This window comes from Hirundo rustica, chromosome 1 (genome assembly GCF_015227805.2).
Source record: "Hirundo rustica isolate bHirRus1 chromosome 1, bHirRus1.pri.v3, whole genome shotgun sequence".
Taxonomy (NCBI): Eukaryota; Metazoa; Chordata; class Aves; order Passeriformes; family Hirundinidae; genus Hirundo; species Hirundo rustica.
Genome location: NC_053450.1, coordinates 104056103 through 104083483, shown reverse-complemented (window position 1 = coordinate 104083483; position 27381 = coordinate 104056103). Strand labels below are relative to the sequence as shown.

The 27381-nt window shown below is 41.5% G+C and overlaps 1 long non-coding RNA gene across 3 annotated transcripts; it reads left to right on the top strand.

The window, feature by feature from the left end:
• The first annotated feature begins 18915 nt into the window (after positions 1-18915).
• On the top strand, positions 18916-26755 carry LOC120757495 (uncharacterized). 3 transcript variants are annotated; one of them, XR_005702548.2, is made up of 4 exons: positions 18916-18993; positions 23264-23338; positions 23595-23816; positions 25739-26755. It is a non-coding gene; the product is annotated as an uncharacterized LOC120757495 (long non-coding RNA). The 3 variants fall into 3 exon arrangements; XR_005702542.2 differs by lacking the exon at positions 18916-18993 and adding an exon at positions 19022-19111; XR_005702554.2 differs by lacking the exon at positions 18916-18993 and adding an exon at positions 21441-21720.
• The last annotated feature ends 626 nt before the right edge of the window (positions 26756-27381 follow it).

Below are 27381 nucleotides of genomic sequence, written 5' to 3'. Positions count from 1 at the left end.
GCTGAATCAGGTAAGCAAAAAGGACATGAGAGGGACAGGATGGCAGAGCAGTTTATGGTAGTTAGCTCTGGAGCCAGAGAACCAAGACTGCAGGCACATCCCACTGGAAAGTGTCACTATTTCATCCCAGTCTGGGGAATCAGAGTCAGCCTGGTATGACAACAACATCCCTCTCCTGTCTGCTGCTTGCTGTCAAGTTGATGTGCCTTGGCCTCAGTAGTATAATGGAGCCATAGAGCTCAAACAGAGTTTTGTCCTGGGCCAGTGTGACTCTGTTGACAACCAAGGCAAGATATTATGTATTGAGTTACCGCTTCCTCTGTAGCCTTGAAAAAGGAAAGCTGTCCAGAATGCCTGTATTTTTTTTTTTTTTTTAAATCTCTACAAAATGCATCACTTGGACTTTAAGGGCTCTCCAGAGATGAGAGCAGGAGAAGTGGTGCCATACTGAGGGCCAAAATATACAAAAAGCCTTATTAGATATCATTTCAGTGGAACATAATCAGTTTTGCTTATCTGAAGGAAGTCAAACTATCTGCCTACCCTTCTGCCAGAGAGCCCATCTCTCTGGCTGGTGTAAATTATGAGAACCAGGAGGATCCCAAGTGTGTTTTGGGGTGGGTCAAATGGCAAACACTCTGACCCTGTTTTGCCTCTCATCCTGGGCTTGCTCATCTTATAATGAAACTATGTGAACATGTGCAGGAAAAGTGTTGACAGCTGTGTATCCGTTATGCCTAGCTCGACACACAACCTTATTATCGGTGAGCCATTATTTTTTGATTGTTTTCTCTCTGCCAGGAATTCAAGGCAAGAAAATCCATTTCAATCTGAACAAAATGACAGGCTACCCCAATTTAGTGGAGATCTCATCAGTTCAGCTAGGCAGGCAGTGTTAGAAAATTATACAGGGACAGGTGCCCATAATAGATCAGCTTAGGCTTCTCTGCCTTCAATGCATTTATAATGATGATGATGATATTATGTATGTGCAGAGCACTTTTCAACCACAAGTCTCCCACACTTTGAAAACTATATACAATACATAATGTTACATCTGTGCAACATTGAAATACTTGCATTTTTTAATAGCAACTTTGTTCTAGAAGACTCAGAAACACCAATGGATTGTTGTTTAAAGAAGAAACCTTCCAAAAAAAAATCCTCTCTGATGCAAGACAAATTCATTGCAATCACATGCTTTCAGTTGTGAACCAAGTGTATTCCAGCCTCCACCCCAGAAAGCACTTCAGCACACACTAAACTTGGCAAACGCGTACCATCCAGCTGAGTGCAGTGCATTAGCCGAAGATAAGTGTGTGCTTAAAGGCTCTCCCGACTGTCCCAAAGACACTAGGAAGCTATTTCTTAAAGATTCAAACAATCAGTGAAGAGGGAGGAGAGGCAGGGATTCTGCTCATTGGTTCTCAAATTTAAACCTATTGGATGCTGCTGTAATTAAATAAAAATGCAACAAATCTTGGCAGGCTAACCCAAGCTTGCTGTGCTGCCTGGAAATACATTTTTACCCTGAAAAGAAATAGTCTGAATGCATTAAGGCATTTGCACTCTGCTTCTGTGATGTTAAATGGAGAGCATGCGTAGAGGCAGAGCTGGCAGCAGGTAGCTTGGTTTTAAATCTCCTGCTGTAACCCTGCAGTTTCCCCTTTTTTTTTTTTTTTTTTTTTTTTTTTTTTTTTTTTTTTTTTTTTTTTTTTGGCACATTCTGATACATTCCAGAACCAGATAGATGTTGAGCCCTGAACATAAGTCATCTCAGGTAGGAATCAGCAGAAGGGAATTTTAGCAGCCCCATCATCCTCCACAGCTTTGCATACATTACAAACAGGAACGGTCAGGTCTCCTAAAGGTATTATGGCACCAGGCTCCTTGGGACAGGGCGCTGCCTTGTCCTCATAGAATGTGCAGGGGTGCCTCTGCTCAGTGAAAATACAGCCTAATTTACCATAGACGTGGTAAGAAAGGAGATGTCCTCAGCCTTCTTCAGATGTCTGCGCACCATACCCACGGTATGACTGCAGCTCATGCAGCACACAGGAGCCCTCTGAGGCCTCTCAGGCATCTGCAATGGTGAGAGGCTGGTGGTGAAGGCACCCGCCCTCTCCCACTGCCAGCTCCTGTGCGCTTGCTGCCTCCACTGATGAGCAAACCCAATTAGCACTGGCATGCAGCACCACAGGCTCTGAAGGTCTGTTGCAGTTGCTGAAGAGGTGCCAATGAAGGGAATTTAGTGCCGGGTTATTTAGGCAGTTATGTGTTTGCTCACTTCTTGTAAACAGGATTAAGAGGATCTTAAACCCATTTTTGAAGTACACACCAGCCAGCCCCCAGATCTTTCCATCTCTTGGAGTAGGAACAAGAAATATGTCACTGAACTGAAACTGCAAGAAACTTTCAGTAAGCAGCATGCAGTCCTAGCTTGGGCCTTGGCTGGAACCTTGTCCTGATGCCTCCACTCCCACCACAGCTGTTGTGATCCTGGAGGACACTCCTTGGAAAGGTGCTCACACTGTTTGACACCCTTCATATGCAGGACAAACAACCCAGCCAACTTAGCACAGCTACTTTTAATGAGACATTCCCCTCTTTACTGTCCTGCATCCCCACGGGAAACCCAGCATGGGGTCATCCTTGCCCCCTGTCTTGTCTTCAGGTTTGCCTCCCTCTGAAAAAAAAACTTTGGCCCTGTTGTTTAACGTTTCTGAGCATAGGAATGGATGTAGTCTCACAGCTGCACATTTTTCATAGGTTTGGACTTATGGCCAGTGGTTTTATTTGGACAGAAATACAAAAGTAATTGGAGTTTGGCTGAAGATAGACACAGTCTAAAGTGACTTGGATTTTCTTATAGCACAAAGCTACCCAAGATAAACAGATCTAAAAAAAGCCCACAAGGAACACAGATATTTTCTCACTCAAGGCTTCTTCAACACTGAACTTCTAATTAAACAACAATGGTGCACTGATCAGCTTGTGTCACCCACTAGACACAGCCGATAACTCAGACTCACCCAAACACCAAAACACACACAGATGTAGGAGGCTAAATTTGGAATAGCCTGAGTACAGTTTTCTAGAGTGCTTCACCAGTGCACGTCAAATAAACACTGTTGCCAGGATATGAGTCAAGCATCATTTTTAGCAGCCAAGCTGGACTGATCAAATGTCTGAAAAAATCAAACTTGCATAGAAGTATTTTATGGAACCACATAGGATTAAAACATTAAAGGAAATAACTGGCAAACAGTTAAATCATGCAGCATTTCCAACAAAAGTTGGCAATTTTCATGGCTAAACACATGGTGATATTAAAGGCATTGGTTTTACAGGAATGTTTATGGAAATACAAAAAGAAGGAGAAAATGAAGAAAGGAACCACAGAGCCTGTACATGAAACTAATGTATGAACATAATGTACAATTTTTCACACACACGTACAAAGTGGTAAATGATGTGTGTTCATGAGAGGCACACACTCTCAGAAGCATGAGGCATCCAAATACCATTTAAAAACAGAGCTTGTGGCAGGACTGAGTGTGCTCCACCTTACAAGTATCATGGCCAAGGAGGATAGGCATGTACCTTTACACTGGAAGCTGGCTTTTCTTCCACCCCTTTTGGGGTGAGGATCTGATCTTCCTTCTACTCCCGCTTCACATTTTTCAGACACAAGAAATGGGGTAATAAAAGGGAGCTGTAAGTCTCACTAAAGGTGTTTAACATTAACTCTCACACGCCAATAAATGTATACAGAAGCACTTACAGTAGTCTGGGATTTAAGCCTTGCAGGCATCATCTAGGCAATGGAAAACCTAACCCTGAAGTTTCTGACCCGCTACAGAAATGCATGTATAAAAGTGTATATATGCTGATAGATAGGAAATGTACACTGATTGGTCACAGAATAACTACTGAATTTGGTTTGGTATTAATTTTCATCTAACAAGATGACTTAAATGTAAAAAAAAAAAAAAAAAAAAAAAAAAAAAAAAAAAAAAAACCCTTAAGGATGCATTTCTTTGGTGAATACATTTCTGCAACACATAGTTTAAATTTGTTGCTCTATCTACTTTTCTATTCCCATTGCTGATCCCAGACAAACTCACAGTATTAAACTAATGTATTTTTTAAGTTCTGTTCAACAAAATGTCTTGTAAAACTTTGACTTTTCTTGGGGCTTATACCAGCACAAAACATTATCACATCATGCTGATTTAATGAATATTGTTGTATTAAATTATGAGCATCACATCCTCACAGACAGTAAAATATCCCAAAATATCTGCGAACAAGTTCTTCGTAACTTAATGCGTTGTACAGATATTCAAAATCTTTCATCATTATTTTTCTTCTTCTCTTTCAAAAGTGTTCATAGGTCTCTGGAAGAATGTAGCAGGATAGGAAAAAAACCCAGTGAATTCTTTCCATGATGTACTCAGGCCTTCTCTTCAGCTCAGGGAATTTTAATCCTGCTCACTATATTATCTACAACTAGATCAACATCTGCAAGTGCCAAAATGGTTCTGGAGAAGTAGGTTTACCTGAGAAGTCAGGTGAGACTTCAAATACCGTTGTACACATTGCAAAGCCATGGGGTAACCTTGCCTGTGCAGAAGTTCCTTCCTTGATTCCTGCATAGCACAAGCACTTGTTAAGAGGGCTCCAGATCCTGTAGATCCCCACATGCTTCCCCTAGTATTTGCAGCAGCATGATCGCCTGTTGAGCTGCAATGCCATCCTGAGAACTTGTGGTATGTACATGGTATTCCTTCCCCGAGAGTTAGCGTGCTTTGCTCTCAGGACACAGATTTCATAGTAATCCATGGGCTTCATATTTAGTATTAAACATGGATTTTGCATTATTTAAATCTTTTATTTATCTTTTATTTGTCACTTTGCAGTAGATGAAAATTGCATTTTCTCTTAACTCCTGCTTTCTGGGGCAATACGGAAAGTTTCCACAAAAGCTATGCAGCCCTGAGCCACCTGCCAGATTCCCATGTATTAAAGCATTTTCAGCCAGCTGCTGTGGTAGCTGTTCATGCCAAGGGCAAGAATTTCCCTGCTCTGGTTTTAGCTTTCACGCAGTCCAGAGCCTGCTTTCACCCAGTGCCAAACTGTGAGTGTGCAGTCCGAGTCAGTGAGAGCCAAAATAAAAGGTCAAACTTCACAGAGCCCGTAACCAGTTGGTGGAGCCCAGGTATTGTGTCCTGGTCCCAGAGTCAATGCAATGCCTCCTCTTCCTCCCCTCTCTTGTGCAGTATCCCTGTCCTTTCCTGGGGGCATTCTAGGCAGAATAGCACATGTATAGGCATAGTGATCCCAGAGGAGATATTTGGCAGCAAATACTGAAGTGGCTAATTGCTGGGAGCTGGTGTTGTACCTCTGGTTGGGTCACTCTTAACCCCAGTTCTGCCCGGGACATGCTGCTGAACAATATGAGTCAGAATTTTTTTACTATTTTAAGAGCTAATAATGTTGTGGTTGTTTTGTTTTGTTTGGGGTGGCTTTTTGTTTGTTTGTTTGGGTGGGTTTTAAATTTATTTTGGTGTTTTTGTTTTTGTTTTTGTTTTGTTTTGTTTTGTTTTTTTAATTTACCATTGGATATCAAATAGGCTTTTCTTAATATTCCTTTCTGGTGCTCAGCATTTCTGAATAGTTTGCAATTTTCTGGTGGACACCTCACTTCCTCATCAGAGTATTCAGAGTTACTTGGGAGTGTTCAGAAAACAGGAACCTCCTTCCAAAAGTCCATTTGTTTTGGGTGACCAGTTCAAAACATATGGTGGGTATGGGGTTTCGATTCTTCAGAAATTCCTGACATTCTCCTCTGGAAATCAGATATCTCAGATGGGACATCCAAGATTATTAGCTGCTTTTCTGGAAAAAAATCCAATTGATAATGGTCCAGGAATATATTTAATCATACTCTTTTCCTCAATGCAGGCAAAATACCATCACTGCCTAAGGAGCTTTTTTTCTGCAGACTGCTGATGCAAAAGATCACAATCTGTGACCCTGTAGGCACTGTCAGACAGCATTGTAAACACACACACAGAGAAGATTCCTTCCCAAAGCCAGTTTGTATCTAAGCAAAGTCATCTTTGTGCTGAGCTAACACAACTTGGTGATTATTTCCATCTGAGTTCTGATCTCAGGAAAGGTACAATAGTCCAGGAAAAGAGAAATCTGAGTGGAATAGGTAGATGAACTACTCTTTGGCAGGAAAAAACACTCTGATGAAAATATGCTGTGAAGAGACTCTGTGAAATTCTGGTCAGAGGTTAAAAACCTTAACTCTTACTGGAGGAGAGCTGGGAAAAAAAGGATATGCTCAGCCATGGAAAAGGCGCAAGTGGAGAAGAGGACTTCAGGGAAAAAATTACATACTGCCACATGTACCTGCTAATTGGAGAGGCTCTGGTGTTGTAGATCTGGACTCCCAGTAACACAGCTGGGAGCTGTGAAGAAATGGTAGAGACATAATGTGTTCTGGGAGAGTTTTACATACAATTTCTTTGGTATCTCTGAATTTTGTAAGATGTGGAAGATCTGAATTTGTAGGATTCCTGTACATGAAGTTGTGAAGAAAACATAGCGCACCTTATAGTTACTGAAAAAATATATATTTCTGACTGCAGAATCAAAATATTCATAGTAATAATGCTTCAGTCTTTGATACCACATGTTGAGATATTCATGGCTAGTCCCTGAAGAATTATAGATTTGATAATTAATTACAATCACATTCCCTCATACAGCCTTAACTTTTGTGTAGTCCCTTGCTGCTCTTCAATTGAAGAGAGCAGATAGAGAGAGATACCACCCACAATTTCACTTGCTTTCTAGGACCTGTAGAACAAGGACATGACTAGTTAATGCTCAGCAGCACCTGGCCAGTCTTATCTAACCCAGAGAGACAAGGAGAGTCAGGAGGGTAAAGTTGATCCAAGGGCAGGTCATTTATCTGTTGATTTTTTTAAGCCCTGAATGGCCGGGTGCTGCTTGTTGAGGGCCTTGTCAGGTAGCATAGATTGGGGTTTTAGCACAACAGGAAAATTTTGTTTTGACCGTGGTGAGCAACAGATTTGATAAGTGTGTGTAGTCACAGCAAAACTACAGGAAAGGGAGAGATGCCTCTGAAGTAGAAGAGTTAAAGGCCCATCCCTTTTTAAAGTAGTTGCTGAAATGGGCAATTTCCCACTTGCTCTTTTGTATTGTTGTTATGCTGATTGACTCAGAAGTTGACCTGGGTGCTCTGTTGTTGGGCAGAGGAAATTTGAGGGAAGTGGTTCTAACAGCTGGACAGATTTCACATAGTGTACGTGTTTCACAAACTCTCCTTCCAGTTTTTCAAGCCTTTTCATCTCAGTAGCTCTCCTTCAGCATTCACCAGACTGAGCTCTTTGCCAGCTCTGCAGCATCTTTGGAGACATTCTTTCTGTGAAAGCAGTGCAGAGCTAAGGAAGGCTGAACACTTGGACTGTAAACACAAATGGTGTCTTTTTCTTTCTTGGGGGGTGAGTTAATGCAAACAATCCACTAAAGACCTGAACCAGTTCTCACATATTTAATTGGATGTCTGATTTAGGGTTTGTTTGGGGTTTTTTTGCTCTGCAAGTCTGAACAACTGGTTGTGCTCATTCTCACCTAATTTCCTGTTCATGCCGGTCCTGTTTTTTTTCTTAAGAAGCATGTCTCCCTTCTGAAATAAGTGGTAGTTTGAAGGGAATTCTTCAGAAGCAGAAGGGCAAAAACAGTATGATAATTTATCTTGATATGCAAAAAGAAGCTCCAATGGCACGTCTGGAGAAATTCTGCATGTTTGGCTACTTTTTCCATGTAGTATTTCTTGGTGTCCTTCCCTTCATATCTGCCTCAACCCAGCTATGTTTTATTAAATGAATGCCAAAGTATTGTGTTCTTCTTGTACAGCCAAAAGAGCAGTGCATGTCCTAATGATTGTATACTACAAGTGTGATACTTGAATAAAACAGAACAGAATATTATTCATTTTACATAGGAGCCAAAATACAGAATACCTTTGAAAGTGAACACATTTTTCCATTAATTTCCACATTTTTGGATCATACCAAAAAGATGCCTCTCTGCTGATGGCATGGCTCATAGTCATAACAAACTCATGGCAAACTGGACTGGATTCTTTGTGAAAAGAATGTGTTAAGTCATAGAGTAACTGAAAGGTAAGACACCTGCTTTCATCTTGCCAACCTCCAAACACAGAGTGCTTGTGTAGAGCACTGCACAAATATGCATAACTGTATTTTAACAGCAGATCTCAGATCCTGTGGCACGCTTACTCACCTTGAGTAAGATCTCACTCCATCAAGAGTCTTGCTAGTTTTGACAGAGGTTTTGGGGTAAGGAACTAAAGGACACGAGTAAAGCTAAAATACAGATTCTTCATCTGTGTTTTGAATGTGCATGGACACACAAAATAAACCTCGTGGAACAAGTCATTAGCACACAATGATTTAAATTGGAACAGACCTCTGGAGGTTATCTAGTCAAAAAAAAAAAAAAAAATCTAGGTAGCATTTTTTTATACAGTTTTAACCCTGACTTAGTTCTCATTTCTGAATTCCTGGAAAAACTCAGGTATCCCATTACTTGGATATACCATACAAACGACTAAATGAAGGCACCTCAAACCAATTAATTAGAACTTATTCCCACCTGTGTTTGATTATAATCTTAGGTTGGGAACACAACAAAAGAAAAGCAGTTTCTATCTTGATGAACTACATCAAAATATGTGGACTGACTGTAACTCTTCTATACCAGAAAGTAAGTTGAGAACTTGACGCCTGTAAGAAATTTCAGGTAAAATGATAATATCATAATTGCAAAAATTAGTAGTAATACTGTTATTTAGTCCTACATGTGATGACAAGTAACACAGAAAGCCCATCTGATTTGGAAACAGACAGACCTTTCTGCTGGTCTTCTTTAACTTTCAGCGAGGACGAGAGAAGCCTTCTGTTGCACTCCTCAGCATGCATACTTATAAGGCTGCTCTTGGTTACAGTGGTGCAAACCAGGGCTGGCAGTAGAGCTGTGCATCTGAAAGGTGTTTGACCACTGTTTATTCTCGGACTTTCTTGAAAATACCAAACTCTTAAAATGACAAGTGTAGCCTCACATCTCCAACTTCTGTTTGAGCACTAACCCTTCTTGCCCACTGCCAGGGTTTATTCCTCTGCAGCACAAACGTTCCTGGGCAGAAAAGTTCTTGTCTGCCCAGCCTGTGGTTATTCTGATTTGTATATGAAGTACTAGAGGGACTAACTGGTTTGATGGATGAGAGGTGTCAAAGTTAGACCATATGGGCTGCTTGGTCTCTGCCTATGTCTGTGAATACAAGCAAAAATATGCTGGAATTTTTCTCCCTTTGGAGTTTCTTTCAGGGATTCCATTACAGACTGCTATTTTGAAGAACCTATAATAAGGGAGAGCCAATTAAAATAAATCCTTGTGCCATGGGTTAGTACAGTTTGGTTTTTTTAGTTATAGAGGAATGTAGAATAATGCTCCAGGTCAGGACCTGGGAATTGCTTTAAAAAGGACAGGGACCTATCAGAGGGTTAGTTGGAATATTGGCACCTGTTTTGACCACTGAAAATTGTTGGCTACGACTTTGGGAAGTACCGTATAAAACCCTTTGATTTCCTGTAGGTGGGTCCTTTTTCTTCTTTCCTTTGGCCTGAGAGAGACAGGTAACATCGAGCTGGGCCTGCTGATCCCCTCTTCTGGGGGATCTGGCCTGAGGCCTGGCCGGATTCCATCGGCTCCCGGGTGAAGGGGAGGAAGGAGAGGTTGCTGCTTTACAACAACTGCTTTCTCTAAACTTCTCTGGAGCAGGGAGAGATCTCTGCCGGGCCCCTGATAAGAGCTATGGGCACCATTTGGGCCGAAGCCACCCCGATTTACATTTAAGGGTGGCTGAGAAGGCATTTATCATCCTGCCTGGGTTTTTGTGATTCCGGACAGCCCGAGTGCTCTGATCTCTGATGTTTCTGTGTGAGTTCTTCCTCCCTCACCAGCACGGCCTTGAACATCTAATACCATGAGCTACCGTGGGAGAGAAGATGACTCTGGGCAGATTGAACCCTTTCCTGGCAACATGAAGCCTCCAGAGCCTGGCCCTTCTCTGAGAGAGAAAAGAAAGGACAGAGTGAACATAAAGAAAAAAACAGCATGAAGTCAGTAGAGTGAGAGTGAAAAGGCAGAGGGTTGAAGAGTTGGTTGTTTCATTCTTACTTAAGCCATGGAAACGAACTCTATATTTAGATAATTCCTTTAAATCATGGGAAAGATATGCATTTAGGGAGATGATTGTTTCGATTTGTGTTTGGATTTGAGCAAAGGTGTTTGTGATGGACTAAGTGATATCCTATAAGATGCTTGAACAGAGATAGAGATGAAAAACCCTCTGCACCAGTGAAGAAGTGAGAAGATATCTCTGTACCTTGAGGTGAAGAAACCTTTGCTTTAGAGTTATTCATCTTTAAAAGGTGACACCCCAGTATGCAAAAGTCTTAAGACCCATGACCCATAAGCAGCTTGGGAACCTGCTCCTGGGAGGGTCACAAAGGCAGGTTTTCCCAGGCGGTTGTTTTTGTGACAGTTTAAAACCCACAAGAGAACTGTTCTAAGTTGTCAGTGGGATTCATAACTCTAAGAGAGACTATTCCCCTAAAGAATTGATGAAAAACTATTATCAGATGGTGAAACTGACTGAAAATTACAAGTTTTTTCTCTTTATGTTGTTTTGTAAGAAAGTTAACAGTTTGTATGGGGAGGGAAGAGGGTTTTTAGAGTTTCATTCTGTTTTAATTTTTTTTCCCAACTTTTTTTTTCCATTCTTTTAGTGTGTGTTAATGAAACTGTTCATATGTAAGGTTGAGCCTGCTTTGTTTTTCTCCTAGTCTCTCTCCCACAGAAAAAGAGTGTGTACTAAGACCAGAATTTAGTGAACGTGAAACCACTACACCTTGGTATTTAAAGCTGGCAGCTATATTTTGCCTATACAAAGGGCTGTAAGAGGACTAGGCTTTCTTCTCAGGCTCGGTGACATGACAGCAGCTGAGGACACAGCTCTTGCAGCCTTCCTCCAACCCCAGACTCCTTCTGACACTTCAGCTTTAGTTTGCTCAACAGCGATGTCTTTGATCAGGTCTTAGGTTTTTATCATAGATCTGTCTCATATGGACAGTGCAAGATGGTCAAAGAGCATGCAAAGAAGTTTATAAGTAGCTGTCCAACTTATAATGTTGATTGACTAATTTGCATCTTTGTAAGGCAGAATGAGCCTTCCTGAAATACAGCATTGGGCAGTCCTGCCTCAAGATCTTAGCAGAACTGTGGTGGTAGCAAGTATGAAGGCACAACCTCAGAGATGAGAGGACAGGTTCTCTGGGTAGCATAGACTTTCTGTGAGAATTTAACTACAATTTCATACAAAATAATCCATGTTTCATGGGCTGTCCTGCGCATCCCGAGCAGTGGCAGTGAACTGGACATTAAAAAGCTACCACCTTAGTGTAACAAACACCACTCAGTTGGATTATGTTTATGTGAGAAAAGGCCTCATGCTGGGATAGATACAAGATATTTGAGATAATTGAGCTCTTTACAATTGCCTTTGATTTGCACCAGAAATATCCAATACAATATCTCTGACCTTATTATATTTTAAAGCTTAACTCCTCAAGCATTTGGTCTCTGCACTGTCCACCCAAAAGGCAAACGAAAGCTCAGTACTTTTTGGGACTTTGCTTGTATCATCTTCTTTGTTATAAAATCACTTAACTATTATTTGGCCAAATTGGTGCTGCTTACTGTACCTGAAAGGTGTTGTTTTCACTTGAAGAGAATGTAATTTGTGATAACTCCATCCATCATTTTGTCACTTACCCAAAAGATACGATTAAATATCTATTAAAGCTTTGGGTTTCTGGAGCACTGATCTTCCACAGATCATTTCATCAAAAGGCTCAAATAACTAATTTCTTGTGAGGAGGATGAGCCTAAGCTTCTGGTGGGTATATATTCATGTACAGAAAAAATTAACTGTATGTGATTCTTATGCTTTACAGGCAGAATTTTAAGGCTTTTCTTTTGCAAAGGGTTAAACATATAATTAAGTTCATGTGTGTTTTGCATGGTCCTAGTTGTTCTATTAAATAAAAAAAAAAAAAATAAAATCTCAAGAGAATATTTTCACTCAGGTCTAATAATTTAAAAAAATTACTGACTTTTCATCTCTTAAAGGTTTGCAAGCAGATGTACTTAAAACAGTCAGGTTTTCTGCTACAAGAAACTATGTACAGATTTTAGTAATATATTTCAGAAACCTGTGTATCTGAGGAGAAAAAAAACCTCAACAAGTAAAAAAGCTATCTTCATTTAAAATTTACAGAAATTAAAGAGTGATCCATAAAACATTCTTTACCATTTTTCAAATTCATGTATTTAGTAGCACATCATCAGAGTTTCTTGCATAAGTAATAGAAAGATCTAAAATGTGTTACTATCCATGCCACCAAGTAGAAATTCCTTCAGTACTTTTGCTACTTTATAAATGTACTATACTGGTTAGAATCCAAAGGAAACAAGTGGCTCTAATGATACTTGTTTCTCTAAAAAAAAAATATTTCCTCTGCACTTACATGTATGTACCCATGTAACAGATCTGTTCCCTTTCCCAGTGTTTGCTTACAAGGGACATGCTCTGTGCATGTAAACACACATGTGGGCAGCAATGCACAAAAGGGGGAAGCAAACACATTAAAAGGATGTTTCTGAGGTGCCAGCTGTTTGAGCTACAGCCTTTTGGGGACATGGCAACCCAATGCAACACCTGACTGATCTGTTTTTGCAATGAAAGTTCTGCCCCAGTGCCTGAATGTGAGACTAATATCTACTTTGCATAGATATCTTGATTATGATCACAAAAACAATGCAACATATTTACATGTGAGAGTATGTACATAATAATGCAATTCAGAGCACATACACTGCAATCTTTGAGTACAGCTATTGCCACGTTACTGGGAGTTGATATATCTCTCACAGGAATGCACCAGGCATCACAACATATATTTTCCAAGTGCTGCTCTCAGTGACAAATAAATTAGGAAAGAACTGGTTTTGGTCCCACTCTGGTCATCATTAGAGAAGTGGTTCTCCTGATTTAGAACAGGAATATTGACAGTGTCTCCTATGACTTGTTGCCATTTGAAGGTGTTGCACTTGACACGGCATGAAGAATGTAGAAAAGGGAAAACTTGAAAATAATTCCTTTAAATTATTTTTAGAAAACATGGGGCTGAATGTCTTTTCATAGGAGAGGAATCTCTTAAGGTGCAGGAAGTGCATCTGCCTGCTGAGAGGAGAGAGAGCCAGAATCGATGAAGAGTTGTACCACCTCCCTGCAACTTCACAGTTTCCAAAGGGAAACTCTTGTACCTCTGCCTGTTTAAAGGCAAGCCTGCAGGTGCAGATGTAGAGAGATATCCACACTCTCAGTCAGCAGAGCATTCAATGCCCTCCTGACTGCAAGCTGTCATTTTTTGTGTTCAGAGTGAATGAATTAATATGAGGACTGCATTGTGTTCCTCCAGAGCATGTAGTCCATCTGAGGGCATTTGTTTCACGCCCTGATAAATGGCATGGGGATGTGGTAAAATAGTTAAGGGTACAAAAGCAGATGGGATAGTTAGGAGCACAGTGCAGAGTGAAAGGAATCAAAATTAGTGCAGCCTAATACAAACCAGCTTGTGGGGGATACCCCAAACCCTGGGGACTGCTGATTGCTGTAGAGCAAAACAGAGCCATGCTAAGGATCTTCTGTTTAGGTTTTCTCCTGGGACTTCTTACATTCGTTTCTTAGGAAACATGTCTCTAACATTCACTTCAGACCTTGTCTAAGCCTTTCTGTCTTAGACATTTCACAAGCCAGGGTAATATCACTGTCTGCACCTCAGACTGGAGATAACCTTCTGCCAACCAGATGTAAAAGCATTTGAGATACAGCTGTCTGTCATTTGAGAACATACTCTGTTCTTTTTCTGATCCTCAATGGGGATGTGCTATGCTTGTGTTCAGGGTCTCCTTGTTCAGGCTACTCTTGGGTCTGGTGTTCCCAGTTTTTTTAGAACACATTTGAGACAAGTTAAAGACTTGTTTTGAGAGCTTTCTCTTTACACATGGAAGAATAATCTCCTTTAAAACATCTCATGGTAGGCCAAAGGAGGGGTAGAACTTCTCTCTTACATTCTCTTCAGGTCTTACCACAAGTCAGACAAATTTTTAAATTACTTGAAGATTACTTAAACACATATTTTATAAGAGTATTGAGTTATTATATCTTGTCTTATCACAACAGGCCCTATTACTAAAGTTCTGTCTCCATCTTTCTTCTATAACTCCTTTTAAGTGTTGAAAGGCCACAATAAGGTTTTCATGGAGCCTTCACTTCTCACAGCCCCAACTCTATCAGCCTGTATTTATAGAAGAGGTGCTCCAGCCCTTTGATCATTTTTGTGGCTTCCCCTGGACTCATTCCAACAGGTCCATGTCTTTCCTATTCGGAAGACCCCAGATGCAGCACTCTAGGTGGAGTCTCAAGAAAGCAGAGCACAAGGGAAGAATCACCTCATTTGATCTGTTGGCCATGCTTCTGTTGCTGCACACCAGGACAAATTTGGTTTTCTGGGCTACAAATGGACATTGTCAGTTGTTTAATTCCAAACTGGAGAGCTGTCAGCTTTGCTGCTGATCCTGGCAACTGCAGTGATATTTATCTTTTGTCTTTTCTTCCTCTTTTCCCTAGAGTCACAAATCCTCTCTTTTCCCTAAAAGCTCCATATATCTTCTCTCCCTGATGTTCCAGCAGCCAGTAGCAGCCAGCCTGAAGTCCTGATCTCCAGAGCCACCCTTGTAGTCTCTTTGACTCAGGTGTGGTGCAGTGGTCACCTGGCACAGGTGTCCCACTACAGACATCTCCAAGTCTGCCTACCTAGCTACTCCCATTAAAGCCAGCCAGTTCCCTGCTGCAATATTGTTTAGCTGCAGGATGCTCTGACTCCCTTCCTAATGTGTCTGATAACTGAGCAAGCCATCTGACACCCCAACTGCCAAGATCACTTGCTGCTAATGTGCCTCAGAAAAGCCTGAATTTGACTTACCTTATCCTAACCCTACGCTATATTGTAGTCAACCTGTTCTGGGTGATTTTGTACTTTTTTCTTCATTAAAGTTCAAGAAAAGGAAAGAGGAATGGTTGTTCTCTGAAAAGGCTGACAGCCAGTCTCACGGGCATAGTCCAAAAGTACTTTGTACACCAGCAGTTCTTTTACTTACACATTTAATGAATGCACAAAGGTTACATGGTTTCAGATTTCTCAACCATAACCCTTTCTGGGAACACAAAGTCAAATTTTAGTCTTTGGCAGGTCTCTAAACCCCCACAGAAGTCAATGTGTTTGGAAATGGGACCAGCATTTGACCTACCTCCTATTATTGTTTTTTATAAAGAAAGTAACTTCTCGGGTATTTATCTTCATGTGAATTTCTGTATTTAAATACACATCTAAAAACCAGAAGAATACAAAAGTAACTTCAGGGGGAAAATATTCTTTCTATGCTTCTGCAAATCTGAAGAAACACTGGACCTGTGCCCAGCAATAACTTCAGACTCTTTAAGCAAATTGAGTCCTTACAATGTTACTCAAGCTTCCCTAATGAATGATGATTTGCTTACGTATTACTTGGCAGTGAGTTAACAAGGCCCCATTAAACAAAATACACATTAATATTGTCCTAAGTGATGGTTTTTACAGTCCACTGTCATTATGCTGAATTAGCTCTGCAGAGAAAACTTGATCAAATGCATGTTCAGCAAAGTAGACTATAATGTCTGCATCTTTGTGCAATATATGTATGGCAGATACCTGAAGGGAGAGTCTATCAGTTGAGGAACAGGCCCTCACATAGGAATAGGAAAGTTCTTGAATCTCTAGGGCTCTTATACTGCCATTTATTTTCTATCAGCAGTGCATATCTGTGTAGATCCCGGCACTACATCCTTGTAAATGTGTGCGTGTGTGCGTGTAAGATAATAAAGTAAAGGGGGGAAAAAGTAATTGGTAGTTGAGGTTTTGAGCGACTCTTGGGATCTATCATGTACCACCCTTCAGGACACGTATTTCCAGTTATTTCTGATCACCCTGTTTGGTAGCTTTCATGTTTTTTCATGCTTTGCCTCAAGGGAAGAGATTATTCAACTATTAGGTCATCTTGTACAACTGCTTTTCTTTCTCAAGAGTCCTCTTTTTCCAGAAAGGTACTCCAACGGTAATTGTAACAGAGATTCCTAAAGGATGAGATAATGTTGATAAGATTACAGCCAAAGCCAGCACGACCTGACACTGTGTCACACCATAAAAATAAAATAAGGTAATTTTCTTCTGCAGTTTTTCCTATATGGCGTCTTTTTAGAGATTCTCTGTTAGATAAAATGGCAAAGTTTTTTCTCTGCCTTTCCAGTGCTTGCATTCACACAAATATTTTTGTATCATTAGCTGTAGCAGCAACAAAGCTCCAACACAGAGGCTAATTTGGGGAGTCGGGGGGTGGAATTAAGTCCATTTAAATGTATGGTTTTTTCATTCAAAGTTCTGAGTTAGAAAATCCCTTCATCATCAAGTGAACATGACATTGCCAAAAGGTTAATTCTTGCTCTGGCTTTTAACCTCACAGCAACACCCCTTTACCCTATGATAGCTTTAAGAAGAATCTTGCAGTGGTGCTTCAGGGTGTGGGAGGTGTTCAGTAGGTGCCATTCCTCACTCTGTGTTGACCCGCCTGGCAGATGCAGGAAGGGCTGTGGATGTTGTCTATTTGGAATTCTGCAAGGCCTTTGACAGTGTCTCCCACAGCACACCCCTGGATAAGCTGGCAGCCCGTGGCTTGGACAGGAGCACTCTTCACTGGGTTAGGAACTGGCTGGATGGCCGGGCCCAGAGAGTGGTGGTGAACATTGTTGCATCCAGCTGGTGGCCAGTCACCAGTGGTGTCCCTCAGGGGTCTGTGCTGGGGCCAGCTCTGTTCAATATTTTTATTGATGACATGGATGAAGGCATGGAGTCTTTCATTAGTAAATTTGCACATGACACTAAGCTGGGAGTGTGTGTCAATCTGTTGGAAGGTAGGATGACTCTGCAGAGAGATATGGAACAGTTGGATGTATGGGCAGAGTCCAATAAGATGAAGTTTAATAAGTCCAAGTGCTGAGTCCTGCACTTTGGCCACAATAACCCCCTGCAATGTTATAGGCTGGGGATGGTGTGGCTGGACAGTGCCCAGGAGGAAAGGGACCTGGGGGCACTGGTGCCAGCAGCTGAACATGAGCCAGCAGTGTGCACTGGTGGCCAAGAGGGCCAATGGCATCCTGGCCTGGATCAGGAATGGTGTGGCCAGCAGGAGCAGGGAGGTCATTCTTCCCCTGTACTCTGCACTGGTGAGGCTGCACCTTGAGTGCTGTGTCCAGTTCTGGGCCCCTCAGTTTAGGAAGGATGTTGAGATGCTTGAGTGCATTCAGAGGAGGCAACGAGGCTGGTGGGGCACTTGGAACACAAACTCTGTGAGGAATGAGTGAGGGAGCTGGAGTTGTTTAGCCTGGAGAAAAGGAGACTCAGAGGTGACCTTATCACACTCTACAACTCTCTGAAAAGTGGTTGTAGTCACGTGGGGGCTGGTCACTTTCTCCAGGCAGCAACTGCTGCAAGACAGAGAATGAGAAGACACAGTTTTCAAGGGAAATTTAGGTGGCATATAAGAAAAAAAAAATTACAGAAAGGGTGATGGAGTACTGGAATTGTCTGCCCAGGGAGGTGGTAGAGTCACCATCCCTGGATGTGCTGAAAAAAAAGCTGGATGTGGCACTCAGTGCCATGATTTAGTTGAGGTGTTAGGGCTGGGTTGGACTTGATGATCTTGAAGGTCTCTTCCAGCCTACACATTCTGTGATTCTGTGATATGGTATCAAAGTACAATATGTAAACCCATTTTCACGAGCATTTTCTTGCCCTTCTATTGACTTTGGAGATTGCATAACCACAACTAATGGATATGTTGTGGTTGGGCACCCATGGTTTAGGAGGCAATATTGCAATCAAATTCGGTGTATTTCTTTGCTGGTTACTTCACCTTGGCTGTGCTGTCTGTCATGGAATTAGCTGGTTCTCTGTGTTTTGCAGTTCCTGGGACTGTTATCTGTCTCCTTGGGGTGGGCATGAGCTCTGGACAGTCCTGACACTGAAATGTCCATGCATTCTTCCTCAGTTCTCCCATACCTCACATTTCCACAGTTCTTCCTACTGCAAGAAAGCCTGGGTGTACAGGCTGGCTCGTCTTCAAGTTGAAGAGCTGATCAATTAGCAGGTGCTCTTTGCAATAAACTTGCTTTGCTGACCTAGAAACCAAAAGGCATTTCATTCATCAGCCACAGATTTGCCTCTGTCCTGCAGGTGGATCCCAGTGCTGGGTGGTGATCCATCACCTGTGAATGAATCATCCTTCCCTGGTGTCGCTGTCTGTGGCTCCACCCATTGTGTTGGTAGTGGCTTTTCCTGGGTGCAGGTGCACACTGTGATTACTCTATCACATCCTGTTAGTCTTGGATCAGAGAAGGTTTTGTAGAAGCTTCTTTTGAGTGTCTGGATGGACAGACAGACAGACACAGAGAAGACACTGTGGGAACAACTAAAGTTGTTTTCCTTATACCTGACTAGGGGTAAAATTTTAAGTTCTCAGTGCCCTTAGGGCACTATTAGACCTTAATAGCCCAGAACAGACTCACCTGGGCCTCTCCCACACCCTCTGCCAGTAGACCCAGAAGACAGGCACAACTCTGAGCCTTCGGTTCTTGTCTGACCTATATTATGGGTAGGCTTGCACTCAATACTGTCTCTGACTGTTCACCTGGTTGGACCTCTAGCTCTGCCTTCTGTTCCTTGTGACTGGACTCTGAAATGTCCTCTGGACCTGATCTTTAGCTTGCCCTGTAAGGGATTGTTACTTAACCATATTATTTCCACCCTGTGTAGTGGCATGCTAGGTGGTGATGGCATTTCTTGCACTGGGGACAGTCTTGGGCTCTGGCTTATCCTCTGTTGTGAAGCAACCTTCCTCTTGCTGATCTCTGACATGGTTAGAGACTTTGGCAGAAATACTCATTTGAAATTTGGATAAGGCATTATTTTGTGTGCTGGTTGGTTATCTAATTTTCATGCCTCTTGTTCAGAAAAACTACAGTTGTGCTTATCATAAAGCAATATTTAGTCTCCATTCATCCCATGTACACTAGGTAGAAGCCTCTGGAAGTCAAAGCAAACACTGATGAAGATGATGGCTCCCCAAGGTTGGAGGTGTTGCCAAGGTTATATGAGCAGCTGTCACTGGGCTTGTTCAGCTTAGAGAAGGCTGAGTGGAGACCTCATTGGAGTCTGTGACTTTCCTAAGGGGACAACAGGGAAGGAGGTGTTGACCTTCTCCCTCTGGTGACCAGTGAGAGGACATGAGGAGATGGGAGGAAGCTGCATCAGGGGAAGCTCAGACTGAACATTAGGAAAAGCTTCTTCACTGAGAAGATGGTTGGTTGCTGGAGCAGAGTGTCTAGGGAAGTGTTATGGAACCAAGCCTGACAGAGTTCAAATAGTGTCTGGATGATGCTGTCCTATATTTTAGTGTTAGGTAGTCCTATGAGGAGTAGAGAATTGGGCTGAATGATCCTTATGAGGCCCTTCCCATTTGAGATCTTCTATGATTTACAAAGCCCAGAACACTTCCTACTGGCTTTATGAAGGCACTGCTATTATAGGAACAAGGCATTCCCATGACAAAAATGGGCAGTGTGGAAGGCTACATTTGCTGATCCTATTCTAATCATCATTTTAGAAAGAGCAATTTACAGCCGATTGGGTATGAGGAAGTAATGCTGCTTGATGAGTTGGCAGGACTTGCATGCTCTTTTCCCAGCTTTGTCTGCCTGCTGATGGATTAGCTCTGCTGCTGAACAGACAGCGTGGCCTCTGACCATGGGTGGAGCAGCCCAATACCACAAGAGAAGCTGTGCTGTTGCAAGCTGATTAGAGATTTGGAAAAAAAGATGTTTCACTGACTTATACACAGGGTCTCTGTATCCTTGATAATGTAGTCAATTGCCAGGACTGCAGAAAGAGTTGAGCCCCCCAGGTGAGCTATTTGTAGATGTAAGCTATTAATAGCTATCATCACCTAAGGCAGACTGGGTCAAGGAGCTCTCCTCTCTCCTCTTCTACCCCTGAATTCACAGACATAGCTAGGAATGTGTTGTAATTGTCAGTCATTGCACAGGTAGCAAATTACTGAGCACCTTAAATAAAGAGGAAAGAGAACAGCATGGATCATCAGAGGTTAATCTGTAAACCATGATGCCCACAGAAGAGCTCCACATCTTCAGGGGTAGAGGCAACTTTTCTTGAGTGTTCAATAGACCCTTCAGTGATGTAAAAACTGAGTTAGGGGTCTCCTGAATGAGGAACGTGACAGTGGCCACATCTCAAAAGGCAACCTAAACCTTAACCCATATCTAGGTGGTGCCCAAGTCATCCAAGAGCTATGGAGGTGGTGGAGCCTGGTTTCCTATGGTTTTATCTTGCAGTGTGTTATCTGCTATCTCATTAGATGGAAAATCCCCATTTTCCCAGGACTAGAATTCAGGACATTTCACTCTTTCCACCCATCTAGGGCAACCATGCTGTAGCCTTCCCAGTGGCGGAGTTGATGGGGATTTTCTTTTCACTATTCACTGGCCTATTTTCCATGCTGGAGGAACTGAAAGTATCTGAAGCTGCCATGTGTTTGTTACATTGGACTGGCAGGCCAGCAGGATCGAAGGTTGCTGGGAGGAGACTGAGTCAAGTTTTGCATGCACATAAACGTGCACAATTACAGTAATCTGATTGCCTTAGGAAACCGAGCTGCAAGTAGCAGGAGGTGTAGTAGGATTATATGAAAAATGGTATTTTCCTCAAATAGCAAGGGAGTCACTAAAGTTTGGACACCTGGTGGTTCAATGACATCTGAACATGGACATACACAGAGAGAGAAAAAGCAGAACAAAAAGTGACAAAAGAGAACCATATACATAAAGTATACACGTCACTAAGTTATTTTTGAAGTGTAATTGTTCTTGTAATACAGTATGCACACACAGCTGTACTGAGCAATGGGCATAATTCAAGGTATATTTCTTAAACAAAAATAGGACTGTTTTTATTCTCCTTTCAGAAATACATCACAACATGTTCAAGGCTGATGGTGGAATTCCATTTTTAAACCTACCTGAAATACTGTCCTGACTGGGGAGGACAAAAAGTTGTTCTGCAGTGTTTTCTTCCAAAAGAAAAGAAATCCATTCAAAACAACCTTCAAGCTGTGGTCAGGCTTTTTGTTTGGTTTGTCCCAAACAGCCTCTTGCAGATGATTATAAGCTACATTTGTCTCTGCTCCTTGTTTCACATTGAACAAGATGCTGTGGCTGCTCCTCTGACCTCTACATGGTCATAATGGTCACAGCACAGTAACAGAATTCCTCACTGCTACAGGGATGCTGTGTGGATGGTAGATTAGGTAAGATGCTGCTTTCAATGCTCAAGTTTTGCTTCACCATAAGGCTATTTTTGGTTGAGTTGCTCCTCAATGGGGAATTCCTGTCCAGTGTTCAATATGCTTCAGGGATGTAGGAATTAGGTGTCAGGTGAAATCTTGTCTGATGTAACTGTAACTTACTGAGGTTATGTTGTAGATGGCAAGGATCAGCTACTTAAATTAATCATGACATGTACAATACTTGGTAGGTATTGAATTAATTACTCATGACAGCAAAGATGGCAGTGTCTAGTTCTGAATTATATCTATGGAGCTATTTCTTTCCTTTAAAGTTGAAGTATTGAAAGCACTAAGTACTTGTGCACAGTTCAGTTCAGTGTAGACACTTCTGAAAGCAGCTATAAATATATTTACCTCTCCAAATTTGAGTAAGCCTCTGGCAAATGCAAAATATTGTCAAGTCTGTTTTGCATTCTCTCAGTGTTTTGATGTCTGGCTTCTGCTTTATGCTACCACAGAGTTGGCAAGGCACAGATAAAGCCTTTTTCCCAGCTCCCAGCCATATCATAAACTCCACAGGCTTTTAAAGCAGTGTGTATTCCTGTGACATTCCCTAATGCTGCAAGTATAAAGATGCCTAACAGAGAAAAGAAATACTTTTGGTATAAACAACTGCCAATAGAAAAAGTTTTACTGTACCATGATAGAAAGTTGCCAAGAGCTAAATGGCCACAGATTGCATTTTTTCTTGCAGAAAAGCTCTTTGAACTGTGCATGGAAATCTAACTCCATGTTTGGGACTGCTTGAACTGAGCAATGATCCAGTGATACTCCCCAGGGAACCTTGGCATGGCCTGCACTCCAAACCTGGCCTTCACAGAGAACCAGAGAAAGAAATAGCATAGGGGCATCTAAAAAATGTTCCTGGTAGTTGTCCTACAACTTAATTAACTCTGTGCAGGACATGAAAAAGCCTCTGTGCAGAAAATGACAGGGTGCATCCCCAGGTCCCAGGGATGAGGCATCATAGTACCTTTCCCTCCTCCCCTTCCTCCCTGTGTCTGCTCAGATATATTTGTTATCTGGTATTGTAAGCCACAAACATTTAAAACTCTGTCACTCAGAAATAGCGTGATCGGTTTTAATAATCAGGTCACCTTAATAAATACGATTTTGCTTCTTTGCCTTCTGGTGTTACATCTACAAATCATCACCTTTTATGGGTTTTTTTACTTCTTTCTCATTTATTTATTTGCCAATCATTTCAATACCAATTTTTAAAGTTTTCATGCAGCACCAATGAGCATGACAGTTTCCTTAAAATGTGTAGACTGGAATTCTCTGTTAAACCAAGGCAAAAAATTTTTAAAAAGATACAAAATACCACAAGCTCACGCTAGTTTGGACTGTTGTCCAAACCATTATTTATAAACACATAGTAAGTAAAATATGACCAGTTCAATCATTAGCAAAAGCACAGCATCAGCACCATGGGTCAGAGCCTGATAGGCTTCACAGAAGGATGCCAGACAGCAAGATAGAAAACAAATCATTCCCTTATCAGGTGATGCCCTCGGAGAAGAGCTTCATGACCCTGGAGTACTAACCAGCCCTGAAAAACTTCAAGATTGCAGGAAAGGTAAGGAAATAATCTCTAGAGTTCAAAAGTCCTTAAAGAAAATTTGGTATTGCCAACCTAATAAAAGAGTGATTAGGAGCTGGATTTGGTCTTCATATGCTACAGACTGTCTTAAGTCAAGATGCAATTTGTACCCTGTGAGAGTCACTCATCTCAAGTGAACTGTAGTTTTGGATTGAATGTGGAAGTTTTAGTGATTTGCACCACTTGAATTAGTATTTTTGAATAGCCACACAACTGACAGATGCTTCTGCAGGGCTCAAGTCCTGACACAGAGAAAAAACATGGGTCTCACAGGCTGTGGTTCAGCTACAAGAACACCTCAGCACCTCATTTACCTGCTGTTCTTACTCAAGCTGGACTTCCTGAAGCCATGATAAGCAATTATCTCTGTTGTCCTGGAACTGTACAGCTCAGAGCAAGACCACCAACACTCAAATGTTCCTGCCTCATCACAATCCTTTCAGCAAGAAGCCAGGTAAGGACTAAGTTTCCTCGATGCGGTGGGCACAGCTATTGGCAAGTCCTGTGCAAGAGTCATGAGCATTCTTTATTTCTACATCATGTGCCTCGGTTTCTCGGAAGCAAATTATTGGTCTGTGGTGGTATGTAATCACCTCTTAATCAAGTGACTGAGACTTCTATTTTGTTATTTAAAAATTCAGGCCTGGTAATGAACTATAATGATTAATGTTTCAGGTAAAAGTCTCAAGTAGCATCGTTAAAAAGTTCCCAAAAATCTTGTGAGGTAAGCAATAATGTCTGGCTCTGCAGATGGGCACATTTTGCTCTGGGAAGGCAAGAGGCCAATTCCATATAGACAACTAGAACCTCATGGCAACCAAAAATTTTCGCAAATATGAGCTACAATAATTTGCCCACAGTGGGAATGTGGGGTGTCTGGTGTTCAGTTGCCCAAGTGTTTTGCCCGCTAGCCATATTCTTTAGCCACTGGGCTCTTTGCCTGGAGAGTCTGAGTGCTGTGGCCAAGGTGTGCTGCAGGCTACTGCAAGTTTGTGAGACGTGGGCTCTGACTCAAGGCAGCCCGGCTTTTGTTTATTTTCTTCCTCAGAAAGCTTTTCCCCTGGTCTCTGGATCTATCTAGGCAGTGAACAGAGTAAAATTAAGAACTCCTAATAACAGCCACATTGGACCGAAAAAAATACCAGTTTTAATCCTTTTGGTTTTGTATCTCTTCATTTTCCAGCATCTATAAAACCAAAATATTACAATACAGCAGATGTCAGTCAAGCATTTCTACAGACTTAAAGCTGTGCTTCCATAGCCATCTATTATTCTGGAGTGAGAAACTGGGGGATGGTTAACCTTTCTTGAGTCTTCCATAAAGGCAGCAAGCCTCATGTGAGCTGTTTTAAGAGTGAGTTCTCTGTCAAGATGTTTAGTGGGGAAAGCCTCTGTACACTGAGGGTCACTGCAGTCATCCCAGAAGTTTGTGGTCTTAGCACTGGGTCTGATGTCATTTGGGAATGCTTGCTTTTGTTTTTGACAAGCGTATTTGCTAAGTCCATCTTACTTCTTGCAAGATAGTGTGTGTGCATGTCTCCTTATGCTCTTTGAACCATGGTCACCAACTGATTTCTTCTAAGAATGCATTGAGCAACTCATCTAGTTATCACATTTGTACACAGGAATATTTATGGGGAGTTTTATTTCTCCAGACACAAATGCTAATCTATTCATTAAATGCATTTACCAAAAAAACACCCCAAAACAAAACAACCCTCCAAAACAAAAACAAACACAAACAAACACACAATTAAAAAAAAACCACCACCACAAAACACCGACAAAGCCAAACCAACCCCAAAAACCAAAAGACCGGGAAATTATTTTGTGCCAAGGTGAGTATAAGACCTGTTGGTGAATTTGATTACTTTTTTCCTTTAAAATCATAATCATTTATATTCTTATGTAGAAAAAGCCAATAATATCTACAGAGCATGTTTAATATATCTCAAGCAGACTCTTAGAGGATTCTCTTTTCCTTATGTTTTTCTGCATGCAATGTGCTGTGTGCTCTTCAGGCACTGTTCTTGTATGTACAGGCTGAGTCATCCATTCAGGGAATAGAAATCATGGTCCCGTGCTGAGTCATGCTGGGCAAAAACAGAGTATCAAGCATCAAAAAATGAAGAGCAGCCCTTGCCTCAAAGAGCTTTTTGAAGTGGAATGTGTCTTAACTATTACAAACATTTGTTGAACAATTTTGACAAATCTATAAAAGTAATTTCTATCTTGAGAGTAGGAAAAGGAGTAGTTCCAAGAACAGATAAACTAAAGAAACCTAATTTCCTATAAATCTTCTTCATTAAGGAATTATGTAGAAATCCTGTATTAATCTAATACACTATTTAAATCTATTTCTTTTTCTTTTCTTAGGTTTGAAGAGGATGAGAAAGCTCTTTTACTACGAAACATTTATCTCTCTCTGAGGGGGCTGTACTCTCCAACAAAGCTATTTCATCTCAGAAGCCAGGTTAAAAGAATCTTTTCTTTTTGGGAACTAGCAGTCACCAAACTAGAAGCAGTGCCTGAAGAGTTAGTAGTAGCAGGGAAAGAGATGCTACTAGGGCAGAAACTTAGGAAGATTCCATAATGTCTAATGTATTGAGAGACAAAACAATGAAGCTAGTCAAGGGTGATAAAGTTATTTGACTGCTTATGAAATACTTCAAATCTCCTATAAGTACACCTAGGATTGCATTGCCTGATAAAGCAGTTTTATTCAGGGTCAAATGCAACCTGGGAGCTTGCAGAGTAGCTTCCTGTTTGAATACACACGATGAGACATTAGACTCATTTGTTTGGTTATGGAACAGCCAAAAGCATGCTGAGGTGCTTGAGTTCAGGCATTGATCATTGTTTGTGTGCTTTTGGTTTTGGTTTGATTTTACAGAACTGCTATAAACAGCTTCTGAATAACACCTGAACTTCAGCCCTGTTTCTGAGGTAGGATGAGTCCAAAGTTTCACATACTCTTTCAGTTCACTAACAGTGCTGTTCACATGTGACTGAACTTGTATCTGGGCAAGATCTTAGATTAAGGGGAGCAATGTGTGGTAAGCCTCTTCCTCCTGGGTTGCAGTAAATTTCAGCTTATGATTCTAACCAGACCACTGTGGATGCAGTAATTTGACCAGTGCTGTTCAGCCTGTGCTAACGGGCTTGGTAAGGACAGCCTGAAACACCCTGCTCCAGACTGGACAGGAACCCTGCACAGAGTTTGGAGGAAAGGCTCCATTCATAGAGAGCAGGAGCATCACTAGAGCTTTTCCTTTTAAGGAACAATGGTTTCACTTCACAAATTTGTAGCTGATCTAGCAAACAATACGTGAAAAAGACTCAGGTGTGAGCCACACATGAGCTGCTGTAAGACTTGAAGCTGACAAACAGGGAGGAGTTATTGCTTGGCTTAAACTCTCATCAGAGCAAGGTGCAATGCTGTGTTCTGAAAATATGACGTACCTGTGAAATTTGTTTCTGGTAAATTAATATTAATAAGCTGATATTCTGTAGGAGGGCTCTGGAAGTTTGAAAATTACAAAGTGTGGGCCCACCTAGAATGAACTATTTCTAATTGCTTCAAAATTGCACTTAAAACTGGGGAAATAGAAATTCTCTACAACTGATTTTCCTTTTATTTTCTTGCTTCTCCCAATGCTTTTCCTTTCCACACTTCCAAATGCAACAATTTTAGACTAAGCAGGAGAGGCCAGGCCCTCTGCCACTGTGAGAAGTGTTGAATGAGAGACACTTCTGAGACTTCACCATCAGCTGCACCACACTTAATCTAGCAAGGCTCCTGATAAATACATATGGGCTTTAAATGAAATAGCAGCTTTGATAAATAAGTAAATAAAACCCCCAACTCTCTAGAAAGTGGGGACTGTTCTTCCCTTTCCTTACTTGTGAGTATAAGCTCTGCCCCCTGAGGCTAGAGAAGAGCTAGCAGAGCTGCCTGCCCGGGAGCACCCCAGCAGCTGCCAGCTACCCCAAATGGCTCAGCATGCCTGGGAACATCC